General features: G+C 38.8%; 1 pseudogene; it reads right to left on the bottom strand.

Moving 5' to 3' along the window:
- Positions 1–9,778: 9,778 nt before the first annotated feature.
- LOC125156197 (40S ribosomal protein S2-like) lies at positions 9,779–10,716 on the bottom strand (annotated as a pseudogene).
- Positions 10,717–12,093: the final 1,377 nt, after the last annotated feature.

Below are 12,093 nucleotides of genomic sequence, written 5' to 3'. Positions count from 1 at the left end.
GATATAATATGAGCAATAAGGAGTGGCAGGCTTTCTTCTGTAAGAGTTTACTAATCCTAGAATCTGTGAATTTTTCTGGCTCTGTGGTAATGACAGTTTTGCTTTTATTGTTTTTCTTTCCAGCCTTTTGCCTAATAATTGGAACACCTATTTCAACTACCTTTTATCCAGCATGGAGGAGGTAAAACTTAGATGCTTCATAGCACAGGTATACCAAGTGCCTCCAAATTCTGAATTCAGAATACTGGGACAAGAGAAATCTTAGAAAGAAAGAAACTATAGGCTCTTGAGGATAAGGACCATGTCTTCTTTTTCCTGTAAGTTATGTACTAATAAGTACTTTATATTTGAAGAGGAGATTGAGGATAAGCTTGCTATGATGGGACAGAATAACTGAGCAGCGGCAATGAGAATGTTTGTGGGCTTAGGCCTCAGAGTTGGTGACCAGTCTCTTCATTACATTGTTAGAACAAGTTTTTGGAAACAAAGACAGTGACTGAAAAAGCAGTCACTTTTAGTAAGGTTTTATATCACGTACGTTCATAAATGTAGGTGTATGACGGCCACTATGATGAAATTTGGAAGTTTTGCGTTCGTGAGCAAACAGCCAAGAAAGAATTCTTGAGCCATTTTTGGTGCAAAAAGGTGATTTTATTTTAGCACAGGGACAGGACCCGTGGGGAGAAGGAGCTGCACTAGGGTTGTGACGAGTGACTGATTATATACTTTTAAGTCTGTGGAGGGAATGGAGATAGAGATAAAGTAAGTTTCTAAGATACTTTGAAACAGGGTTTCAGGACCTTGAGGGGCAGCTGCTGTTAAAGTCATTTTTAGTTTTTAATAAAACATGAAGGCAGCCGTGATTTCTTTGAGGAAGGCACACCCTGCATGTTTCTGGTGTCTGTCTGTGGGCTGCAAGCTGCAAGGAGATTTGCAGCTCTCCTGCCTTTGTTTCCCTCATCAACTGGAACAGCATTTTTCAGGGTTGGTTTAGCCAAGGCATTTTAATTTTGCTTTTGGGGGCTTTTTGTTGTATGTTCATTTATTATAGGAAATATGATACTTTAGTTGGATAAAGAAATTTGTTGATTTAGAGAGGTAATGTGCAAACTGATGTTTCAGAGAATGCACAGAAAAGAATTTACTTTCCCTTTCAGCCCTTTTTTCCCTTTCTTCCCTTTCTTCTTTGCTCCACCTTTTCTCAGCCCCTCCTTTCTACATTACCTTCCCCCATAACCCCTGCAAAGGAGCAAGTATGTATGATAGCATAGTTTTCTCCATGTTACATGGTCATGCACAATGCATATATACATTGATCATTTTCTTGATCTTCTCAATATCTTACAGAAATTAGTCCAAGTCAACTGGTACAGCTCCAACTCATTCTTTTTAATGGCTGCATATGATGGGCATTCTCTTTGGCTCTTTGGTTTCCCACCCCGCCCCACTCCTCTACAAAAGTGTGCAGGCAGCCCCTCATGTAAGTCCTTATTTTCTGGTAGTTTTAATTATGGGAGATAGTTTCATGGATTTCCGATGTCTAGGTTGCAAAGTCTATGTAGTTTTAAATTTAATAAGGTTATCAAATTCCCTTTTTTTAAAAAGGCCATCAATATTAACAGTTCCACTAACAATAGGTGAGTCTCCTTTCCCCTGCATTCAACCAATAGTAAGTATTAGAGCTTTATAGTTTTTACAAGACTATTTGGCATAAAGTAATATGTATTATTTGATTTTATGTTTATGTATCCCTGGTCACTAGTGAATTTGTATATCTTTTTGTAGGAGGAGAATTGGTGGTATTTGATGTACTGTTTTCTAAACTGACTTTTTATATTTTTTGCCTGTTTTTGGAGGGGGTTTTCTCTTTATTCAGTTTGAAAGGGATCTTTATCATAGCTATTATATATTTACAGTTATTATAATTATCTATGCATTATATATAACTATTAGTAGTTTTTTGTTACAGGTTATATTTTTGTCCAAGTCTATTATTTGGCCATTTGCTTTATTAACTTTTTTTGCTGCACATGTTATAAACAATGTAGAATTTTATTAGGTTGAATCTTTCTTTTCTTTTAAGTTTATTTGTTTATTTTGGTAGAGCGCACATGCACAAGCAGGGAGGAGCAGAGAGGGGGAGAGAGAATCCCAAGCAGGCTTGGCACTGTTAGCATGGAGCCAATGTGGGGCTTGAACTCACAAACCATAAGAACATGACCTGAGCTGAAATCAAGAGTCGGATGCTCAACAGACTGAGCCACCCAGGTGCCCCTGCCGTGCATTTTATTTTAAACTTACTTGGAATGTTTCTAGACTATAAAGATAAGTTGCAAAGATAGTTCAGAGGCTTCTCATACATACTTTTCACACACACACACACACGCGCGCACACACACACACACACACACACACACACACACACAATTTTGCTATATGAAAGTTCTATTATCTAATTCTATATTTCAGAACTTCCCATCATAGTTAAGGTCTCCTTTGCTCCTAAATTATACTTACAGTCTCCTAGGTTTCTTGGAAGACTTTTTTTTTTTAATGTTTATTTTGAGACCGGAAGCATGCAGGCCGGGGAGAAGCAGAGAGAGGGGGAGAGAAAGAATCCCAAGCAGGCTCTGTACTGTCAGTGCAGAGCCCAGAGCCTGACACAGGGCTTGATTTCACAAACCGTGAGATGGTGACCTGAGCTGAAATCAAGGGTTGAACACTTAACCAGCTGAGCCACCCAGGCGCCCCCTCTTGTGAGATTTTTAAATTTTTTACATTTGCTTTAATCTGTCTTGAATTTGTTTACTGTAACGTAGAAGTCCAATCTTATTTTCTTCCAATGGAAAGCTGTTTTTGTGAAGGCACTGTTTTTTAAATAATCGATCCTTTCCCACTGATCTGAATGCTACCTCTCTATTGGAATTTCTAGATTGCTACCAGAAAGCCTGCTGGGATTTTTATTGTGATTCCATTGAATTTATAGATCTATTTGGGGGGAATAGGCATCTTAACCATAGTGAATCTTTTGATTCATGAACATGGCTTATCCATTTATTATTAAGTTTTTAAATTTCTTTCAATAGTGCTTTATAGTTTTCAGTATACGGATATTTTTTTAAATCTCAATTTCTGATTGTTACTATTATATAGAAATACAATTGATTTTTGTAGATTGTTCTTGAATCCTACAAACTTGTAAGTCATTTATTAGCTCTAAAGAGTTTTAGTACAGCCATAGGATTTTTCTACATAGACAATCGTGTCTCTGCAAATAGTTTTATATCCTTCTTTCCAATCTAGATGCCATTAGCAACATTTTTTTATTTTTTTGGACCTATTGACTTAAATCTCTAGTAAGATATTAAATAGGACTGGTAAAAGAGACATCCTTACCTTGTTTCCAGTCTAAGTAGTCTTCCATCTTCACCTTTTATTCCTTTTGGTAAAATCTTGACAAGCTTAAAGGGGTGGCCAGTTTGGATTGATTGGAGGACCCCAGAGTTTACCTGTAAGTTATTATTTGAATTGAGTGGTTTGCTTTTTTTTCCCTTCAATTTTAAAAATTGAGATACAGTTCACATATTGTAACATTTTTAATGTGTAAAATTCAGTAATGTTTAGTATATTCACAAGGTTATACAACCATAACCATTACCTAATACTAGAACATTTTCATCACCCCAAAAAGAAACCCTGTATCCACTAGCAACCAGTTCCCATCTCCCCAGTGGTCCCCCCACGACCCCCATCCCTCATGGTCTTCTTAGCTCCTGGCAACCACTAAAGCTACTTTCTGTTTGAATAGATTTGTCCATTCTGGGCATTTCACATAAAATTCATATAATATGTGGCTTTTTATGTATGGCTTCTTTTCACTTAGTGTTTTCAAGGTTCATCTATGGAGTAGTATATATCAGTACTTCATGCTTTTTATGGGTGAATAATAATATTTTGTATGGTTATAACACATTTTTGTTTATCATCAGTTGATAGACCTGTGGGTTCTCACATTTTTGGCTATTATAAATGATATCAACATGTGTGTACAGGATTTTGTGTGAACATGTTTTCAGTTTTCTTGGGTATAATACTAGGAGTGGAATTGTTGGGTCATATGGTAACACTGTTTAACTTTTTGGAGAACTGCCAAACTCTTCCAAAGCAACCGCATCATTTTGCATTCCCATCAGCAATATGTATACTTCCTAATTCCTCCACATCCTTGTCAACATTTGTTATTGTCTGTCTGGTTTTTTTTTTTTTTTTTTTTTTGTCTGTTTTATTATAACCATTCTAGTTGAATCTTTGCCCTTGTCTTCACACACATATGAATTAGGATTAAAATTGTTCCTCCCAACCCACTGATTAATTATAGTAAATATTTGGTCCTGTTTTCAGGTAAGAAGCTGACATAGACGAGATCAAATGTAAGGTAGCCAGCAAGGTTCAATTTTTAGCAGTTTTTGGATTTGACAGGTCACTATTTAAACCCTAAGGAAAAACAGAAAACCAAGTCAGTTTGGTTCCTGAGTTTCCTGTCTGGCTTCTGCCTGCTACACAATGAAGCTTCCAGCAGCAGAGTTCTTATTACTAGGTTTGTATTGCTTTCTGATATTGAAAATTCCGCAGAAAAGTAATTTAATCATACTGAGCTCTTTCTTCTCGTCCACCCAAGTCTGTTCAAAAACCTGGCTTAGACTTTGCTTTTTCCTGAAAATGTTCTTGATTTATTCCTCTTGGCCCTTGTAATAACTTTGACACTCAAACATTGCGTTGATGCTTTTGTTTCCCCTACTAGAACTTCTGGAACTTGGTTTTATTTTGTTCCTTCCAAATTAGTCATAAGCTCATTAAAATCAGAAACTGTCCTTTTTACTTATCCTCCACAATATTTTATTCAGAGGGTCTTGAGTAGTTTAGTTCACTTACAATGCTTGTGCAACTCAGATATTAGTAATTGCACAACTTGCCTTCTGGCATATTGGGTTGTATATTCCAACTTGCCTAAGAATTAGAAGAGATTTTAAAAGTTAAGTTCCCAGCCCCTTGGACTCAAGATTCTCAAGCAATTCTGAGCAAATATTCTAAGAACCACTGTTTGAGAAATATTTAGAAGAGCATTATAAATTTGTCAATAATAGGAACTTCTCTAATCTGAATTTTGTTAACCAGAGCACCTTTTTAGGGCAGTGTCCTCTAGATTCATTTATTGAACATTTACTAAGCACCCACCAGCCTATGCCAGACTCTGAATATGCAACTGTTTGTGTTGACACACCTCAAAACAGTGACAGGTTGGAAAAGAAAGATGCATGTTGTTAGATGCTCTGCTGCTCAACCTGTGGAGTAATTTCTTGACTTTGTCATGACTAATTCCCAGGAGATGGTAACAGATATCCAAGGCTAGTCACTTCTCTGGCTGTATTGTTTCTATTGGAGGGGTCTTAATGTATATCTCTTACCCAGTAAGTGAATAATGAACGTGTCCATAATACTTTTTTTAATGTAACATTGTGTCCATAATACTTGAAAAGAGCTCTCTTTTTCTAGCAACATAGATGAGATATACATATGGGAAGAGAGCAATTGTAAACATGGAAGGAAAGATAAAAGTACTAAGTACCGCCAGGTATTTTACATAAACTACATCATACTACAACCCTGAACGGTAGGAAGATATCCCTCCTCATTTTGCAGATGAGGAACCTAAAATCCTTGAGATTATATGAGCTCATTACTCCTGAGTATCAGAGTTAGGATTTAATTCCAGGTTTATGCTCTAAAGTAGTTTCCCAGAGAAAAAGAGAAGAGACAGCTGTGAGAGTCTCTTATACTCTTATCTCCTGCTTGTTTTTCATTGGTCTTTGTACCATCGATTAACTTTCAACCATCTCTTTACTTTGACGTGTGGCAAAAGGCATCAAAACCTATGAACTTGAAGAAATTCAATACATTCTGGAGACAGATCCCTTGTGTGGAGACCTGAGAGGCAGGACTTCTGCGTCGGTTTTTGGGGGTCCTTGTGGTCTAAGTGGTGGCAACTGGCTGAGAGAGTAAAACACATTCCAAACGTGAACATACTTTGCTACATCTTGTTCCTAGATGGCAAATAGTATATGAGAAAAACAAGTATAAAACATATCTTTGAAATCGCTTTAAAATAATGATCTGTAACTCATGATTAATTATTCTGTTTGCACACAAATACCATCAGCCCTTAATACTTCTTCCTGAGAAGTCCTCTAGTGAAGAGCACATTTCCAACAGTGAGGCGCCACAAGTTGGTCACGTGAAGGGAGTTTTCACCAAAATGCATTTAAGAAGTGGAAATGAAAGTTTTCCTGACAAATAGCAGATTCTGAATCTGTCCATCATGTTGCAGTGTCAACTTACAGAGCCCTTGGCATTCTGAGATCTTGCTCATGAAGAAGGTGCTCTCTGAAATTGCCTGGATACGTTATTGATCATTCTGAGCAACTCAGAACCAAAATAGCCATTTTAGATTCAGTCTTGTAGCTGCCCTTAAGGCTTTGCCGCTTTACCTTTCAAGTTTCCCCTCCTTTGCCCACAATCTCAGCATAAGAGCAAAACCAGTACAGTCACGGTTCATCAGCATTTCAGACTGCATAATATTCTGTTGTGTTCTTATTTGGACTTCAATGTAAATGGAGTAGAGTTAGATGAGGATCTCTCAAAAAAAAAAAAAAAACCACCTTCAGGCCACAGTGTAACCCAGTTTTATGACAAAGAAAAAGCTTCTGGATCTGATAAATGTTGTTGGCAGTAGTTTGAATAGTGTTGGGAGATAGAGGCCAAATTTCTTTCAAAAAAGGAAATTTGGGAGGTAGGAAAGAAAAATGGAAGAAGTCATCTATTTTTGAAAATATGGTGTAGGAAAGGATGGAAACTTGGGAGATTGAGAGAAGGACCTTAAGTGAGGAAGAGTTGAGTGGGTTTGGAGGCTGAGAGGAAGGCTGTAATTGAAAGGGAAATATGCAAAAGATGGATTTATTCTGGGAGGAAAGCCCTTGAAGAGAGGGGAGGATAGCATGAGGGATCAGCACTCGAAAGGAGGGGGGAAATTACTTTCTAAAAGAGAAGGAACAGGGAAAATCTGGTCATTAGTCAAAAGGGGAGTAGATTGGAGCAGTGAGATGAGATGGCCTCAGTTGTTTCAGTTAAGGTCAGGTAGCTGAGCATGATCACAGATCAAAACACAAAAACAGTGGTTAAAACTATAGTAGAGCTATGCATACGGCACTATGAGAAGACAAAGATCACTTAACTCAGCCAAGGCAGGTGAGGAAAAGCCTCTGGGAGAGGACATTTGAACTGGATTTTAAAGGATGCCTAGGAATTAGCTTTGTGGTTTGGGGAAGTAAGAAGGAAGAGAGAAGAGCAGGGAAACGTCTGGTGCAAGAGCAGTCGATGTTGAGTGAATGTGCCCTCTCTGGGTAATAAAACAGTTTGCCTGAATGAATATTGGATGCGGAGATTGAAAGAGCCAGAAAAGTCTAGGAGGAATCTGAAGTTTCTAGCTTAGGCCAGAGTATGAATGCTGGTATCTTTCACCAAGATAAAGAACAAGTGAAACCTAAGTTTGAGGGAACAAGGAGTTCAGTTTGGGGCACTATTACATTTGGGGTGTCTATGAGGCATTCATGTGGAGATGAACAGTGTGAAGTTGGTTTTACGGATTGAGAGATCAGGAAAGACTATACAGAAACAGATCCAAGTCTTTGGATATAATTTTAAACAATCCAAAAGTCTTAGTGGCTTAACAAAAAAAAAAAGGATTATTTCTCATTCATGCTATCTGTCCAATGCAGACTGGTAGGAATCCGCTTCAGACCAACACTCAAAGAATCAGGCTGATGATGGAGCTGTCGTCTTCTTACAACCCACTAACTGGAATGTGAGGCCTTGCTCAGTCACTGTAGCAAGGGTGAAGACCATGCAGGGCCTGTACTAGCTGTTGTGTACTTGGGCCCAGAAGGGACACATCACTTCTACCTCTACTCTGTTGGCAGGATTTGTCATGTGTCCCTAACCAATCACAGAGTTTGAAAAGTCCCATCTTGTGTATGCCAAGAAGGGGAAGAAAACCAGGCAACGCCTGACTCACAGAGGAACCACATCTATAACTAAAACTCTATTTCTACCATTTTATATGCAGCATACAGCTTTCTGTTTTATCCAACTATCATTCCTTCAGGCCTATCACATAGACATTCTGCTCCTCCTAAGATTAAGAGTACACGTAGTTCCCTAAACACGCCCCGTTATTTCACACTTGCCTTCAACACGCACCTTCGATGTGCATCTGGATGCCTTTGTGTCTCCTCTTTCCTCTGCCTGGCACACCCTCTTCTCATCCAAATGACAAACTCAGGCTGCACAGTTATCTCCTTAAAACCTATCTTAACCTCACAGGCAGTACTGGGCATTTCTCTTGCTCTACATAATCACTATTACATCTCTATTAGTTTAACAAGATTGGTAGTTTATATGTTCATTGCCTCTACAAGCTGTAACTTAAAGACCAGGCACCTTACTAATTATTCCATTATGTTTAATATTTTCCATTAAACAGCATAAGTTCAAAGATTGGAATCTTGGATCAACTACTTGGCAATATTTGTAACCCTTGTTAATTTACAGGGATTTAATATACATTTTCTGTGATTTTTTCTGTGCCATAGTTTCCTCATCTATAACAGAGTTGTTATAAGAATGAAATTAGTGTGTAATAAACTATACACATGCGTAGCACAAAGCTCAAAACCAAGTACGGTAGTTTTTTTTTAATTGAAATGTTTGACATACTGTGCAAATTTAAGGTGTACGTAACTGATTTGGTACACTTATATATTGTAGTGCTAGGTAGCATCTTTATCACCTCACATAATTATTTCTTTTCTGTGGTGGGAATAATTAAGATCAGTCTCTTAGCAAGTTTGATGCTTATAATATTGTTGTCTACAGTCATTATGCTGTGCATTAGTTCTCTACGACTTAGCCGATCTTCTAGTGCTAGTTCGTTCACGTAAACATCTCTCCTGTTCCCCCAACCTGGTAGTTCTACGTAGTAACTATTATTTTTCTATTTTTAGGAGTTTGGCTTTAAGATTCCACATAAAAGTGATATCATACAGTATTTGTCTCTGACTTATATCACTCAGCATGTCCTCAAGGTCTAGCCATGTTGTCACAAATGGCAGGATTTCCTTCTTGTGACTGAATAACATTGCATTGTCTGTTGTGTATGGGTATGTATAATCTTTATCCATTCATCAGTTGACGGGCATAAACTGTTTCCATATCGTGGCTGTTGTGAATAATGCTACAATAAATATGGGATTGCATAACCTTCAATATCCTGTTTTCATTTCTTGGGGTATATACCCACAGTGGAATTGCTGGATCATATTGATAGTTCTATTTCTAGTTTTTTTGGAGGAACCTCAAAACTGTTTTCCATAGCGGCTGCAGTTTACAACCCCACTAACAGGGTACAAGTGTTCCTTTTTGTGCACCTTCTCACCAGTGCTTCTCTTGTCTTCTTGAGGACAGCCATTCTAATAGGTGTGCGGTGACACCTCATTGTGATTTTGTGATTAATGATGTTAAGCATCTTTTCATGTAACCTCTAGGCCATTTTGAAATCTTCTTTGGGAAAATGCCTATTTTTTGTTTGGATTGGTTTTCATTATTGAGTAGTGTGAGGGTGTGTGCAGATTGTGTGTGTGTGTGTGTGTATTTTTCTTGTATAAAACTATATGCTGGTGACAGTTGGAGCCTGGGTTCTCTGCACAGAGACTCTGATGTGGTCCTTTGTAAGATGGTCAGTGAATTCCTGATAGGTGACTTGGTAAACACAGTCAGAAGTGAGCTGTAGGTCTTGGAAATGGCATCAAAAACAGCTTTGGCAAAGTTGACCAGAGGGTGGCAGTGCAGCCCCTGGCTGAGGTGTAGCAGTCATAAATACCAGCCATCATCGTAGCTTCTTGGGCACAGAGGCTGAGACAAAGCCAGTGCCTCTGGGCAGGGATGAGGTGCACTGGCACAGAGCCACAGCAGCAGGTCACCTTGCGTGGCATGGTGTGGGGCTTGTGGATCTTGTTCCTCCAGTAGCCTCGCCGTACAGGGACAATGGAAAACCTGGCCAAGACGATGGCCCCATGGATGGCTGTGGCTACCATCGAGCACTTAATACCCAGAACAGCATGTCCATTGTAATCTCTGCTGGCAACAAATACCTTGAACCTGGTCCACTGGTGAGCAAGGGTTTGCTTTTGAACAGTCATAATTTTTAAAACCTCATCCTTGAGGGATGCCCCTAGCACACAAAAAAAGTCAATGATCTCAGATTCCTTAATGGGCAGGGAGAAGAGAGAAATCTCCACCAGGGACATGATCTTCATGTCCTTGACCAGGCAGCCCAGCTTGGTAATGGGGATCCACTTCTTGTCCTCAGCCTTGCCTCCACAAGCGCCTTGGCCTTGGTCTTAGCCATGGCCCAACCACAGCTGTAACCCCAGCCCTGGATGCTGCTGCCCAAGCCTCTGTGGAAGCCACCATGACCTCCCATTCCAGGGCCCCCAGGCCCTCCAGGTCTAACTAACACCAGTGCCATCTGCCACTTGGCGTTTTCTCAAAATGTTTATATATTTTGGATATTAGCCTCTTACCCAATATATGCTTTGCAAACGATTTTCTCCGATTCTGTACCTTTTCATTTTGTTGATTTCTTTTGCTGTGCAGAAGCTTTTCAATTTGATGTAGTCCCACTTGTTAATTTTTGCTTTTGTTGTTTGTGCTTTTGGTGTCATGTGCAAAAGTCATTGCCAGGATTGGGGCACCTGGGTGACTCGGTTGGTTGAACTTCTGACTCTTGATTTTGGCTCAGGTCATGATCTTATGGTTCATGGGATTGAGCCCCACATTGGACTCCGTGCTGACAGCCCAGAGCCTGCTTCAGATTCTCTCTTTTCCCTTTGCCCACTCCTCTGCTTGCATGCTCTCTCTCTCAAAATAAGTAAACATTAAAAAAAAAAAAATTGCCAAGATCAATATTGAGGAACTTCTTTCCTGTTTTTTTGTTTGTTTTTTCTAGGAGTTTTACGGTATCCGGTCTTATATTTAAATCTTTGACCTATTTCAAGTTAATTTTTGTGAGTGGTATAAGATGAGGGGTCCAGTTTCACTTTTCTGTGTTTATCCCATTTTCCCAACACAATTTGTTGAAATACTATCCTTTCCTTACCGGGTATTCTGGCTGCCTTGTTGAGTGTTAGTTGACCATATATGTAGTGGTTTAATTCTGGGCTTTCTGTTCTCTTCCACTTGTCTTTGTGTCTTGTTTTTATGCCAGTACCATGCTGTTGCAATTACTAAAGCTTTGTAGTATAGTTTGAAATCAGGAAGTGTGATGCCTCTGGCTTTGCTCTTCTCATGATTGCTTTGGCAATTTGGGCTCTTTTCTGGTTCCATAGAAGTTTTAGGGGTTTTGTCGTTGTTTGGTTTGGTTTCTATGTTTGTGAAAAATGCCATTGGGTCTTTGATAGGGATTGCATTGAATCTATAGATGGCTTTGGGTAATAGGGACGTTTTAACAATATTAATTCTTCCAATCCATAAGCATGGAATCCTTTTCCATTTGTGTAAGGTTTGATTTCTTTCAATGAGGTCTTGTAGTGTTTGCTGTACAGATCTGCCTTGGTTAAATTTAGTCTGGGTATTTTGTTTTTGATGCTACTGTGAATGGGATAGTTTTTACCTCTTTTTCAGATGCTTATGGTTACAGAAATACACCTGATTTGTCAATTTTATATCCTGCAACTTGACTAAATTTATTGATTAGTTCCAATAGTTTTTTGAGTCTTCAGGATTTTCTCTATATACAACATAAACTGCAAGAAAATTTTTGCTTCTTCCTTTCCAATTTGGATGCCTTTTATTTGTCTTGCCTAATTCTTTTAGCTAGGATTCCCAACACTTGTATTAGGAGTGGTGAGAGTGGGCATCTTTGTCTTGTTCCTAATCTTAGAGGAAAGCTTTTGATTTTTCACTGCTGAGCAAGTTAGGTGT

The sequence above is a fragment of the Prionailurus viverrinus genome, chromosome F2 (genome assembly GCF_022837055.1).
Source record: "Prionailurus viverrinus isolate Anna chromosome F2, UM_Priviv_1.0, whole genome shotgun sequence".
NCBI classification, from domain to species: domain Eukaryota; kingdom Metazoa; phylum Chordata; class Mammalia; order Carnivora; family Felidae; genus Prionailurus; species Prionailurus viverrinus.
Note: the sequence above shows the minus strand (reverse complement) of the source record. Positions and strands in the feature narration are given on the sequence as shown.